This window comes from Penaeus monodon, chromosome 3 (assembly GCF_015228065.2).
Source record: "Penaeus monodon isolate SGIC_2016 chromosome 3, NSTDA_Pmon_1, whole genome shotgun sequence".
In the NCBI taxonomy this organism is placed as follows: domain Eukaryota; kingdom Metazoa; phylum Arthropoda; class Malacostraca; order Decapoda; family Penaeidae; genus Penaeus; species Penaeus monodon.
This window is the reverse complement of record NC_051388.1, coordinates 48,881,831-48,883,902: the sequence shown is the minus strand read 5'-3', so window position 1 is coordinate 48,883,902 and position 2,072 is coordinate 48,881,831.

Sequence of the window (2,072 nt, the reverse complement as noted above, 5' to 3'; positions counted from 1 at the left end):
GGTGGGCACGAGAGACGGTATGTCGATGGGTCGTCCTAAATTGTTGGGGGACTGCATTCAGGTCGCTTACTTTTGGGTGCGTTTCGTGAAATGAACTCTTCATCCAGATCCTTAAAGTTAAACGTTGGGTCGAGATACCATCTTAAAATACATTCATGTAGCGAAGGTATTTATGCCTAAGATGCGTAATGATCTTGAAATTCCATATATCTTAGGGTTTGTTGGTTATTTCCCTTAATTATTTTTTACTCTCTTCTCGGATCAGGATTTTTTTTTCTAAAAAAACTTATGCAATAGGTGATACAGACACACCAAGAACCTATAAACAATACACACTGAATACCAAATTCACTGAGACCTATTCTTTACATCAAACGTCAAGTGAATTCCAACACATACTGTTGATAAGCGAAGCTATAACATGAACTCCGGGCACCTGTCATCGTGAAGGCATGTGTTAAGGAAAGTGTTGCCCTCTTTTCCCACCAGATTCGATTTCGCAAGAAAACTGTGCTGAAAGACATTTTTTCCGCTATTTTTTTTTGCGTTAATCTTCTTAACGTACGTGACTCAGGATGAGAATCATTATTCTTGTCATTATTATTTTTTATAATTCACTTTTTTGCTGTATGACCTTTTTCCTATGACACTTGTGGTAAATAATCACGCGGAAAAAGAAATTCACAAGAAAGAGAGAAAGAAAACAAAGGAAGAAATTTAGAGGAAGGCGAAGTAGAATTGGCTGAAGAAGAAAAATAAGATGAAATAAAAATGGCCAATAGCGAGTTCCTCCTCTGTCACGCAGGTTGGCGATCTCAGATAATACAAAAATCGTTATTCAGGTGAAGGTTCTCGTTATTTATCACAAAAACAACTCCAAAGGTGGTTGTGTGATCGTCAGGAATGTGCACGTCATGGTCCTCAATAGACGATTGTAATGAAAACAAACAATAAACAAGGAGAGTATATATATATTACTGTTGCTTGTTATTAATTTTCACTTGGCTGTTGATATACGTCTTATTTTCTAGATGTTCTTTTTTTCATTTATATTCAAAGACCAAGGCAAACGCATACACATTCACACTCACAACACAAACACACGTACACACATTCATATATATATATATATATATATATATATATATATATATATATACATATATATATATACATATACATACACATACATGCATATACATACATATAACTGCACACACACACACACACACACACACACACACACACACACACACACACACACACACACACCACACACACACACACTCATACCCCCCCCCCTCCACATGTGTGTGTCTGCAATTATATGCATTTATATGTGTATATATATATATATGCATAATATAATTGTATATATATATATATGCATAAATATACATACATATATCTATCTATCTATCTATCTATCTATCCATCTATATATATCAATATATATGTATATATATACATGTGTGTGTGTGTGTGTTATTGCAAATTGATAAATATCTGAAGAACAAAAAGATATATAAATAGATAAATAGATAAATAAATAAATATGTTTATGTATATATGTACACACACACACACATTAATGTGTGTGTGTGTGTGTTGTATGTATGAATATACTTGCATACCCATACATAAATAAATAAACACACACACACACACACACACACACACACACACACACAATATATATATATATATATATATATATATATATATATATATATATATATATTAGTCTTTTTCTGTGTTTATATACTTATACATCTGCATCCATCTATCTACAAGTACTGTACATAAATAGAGAGAGAGGGAAAGGATAGATAAAGAGGCAAACAATGAGTATATGCCCGCCAGTGATTTATCCATTGTGATATCTTTGCGGAGTGAAATTGCTGAACCTTGACGCCAATCACACGAATTTCCCGATTGAAAACTGCAAAGAAATCATAAGAAGTGATATATTTCACTGAGGGTTGAAAATGGTAAGTGTTTAACTGGAGGATTTGGTATTTTATGAATAAAGAGAATTCTGGAAATGCGGTAAATAACTATAACTATATTTT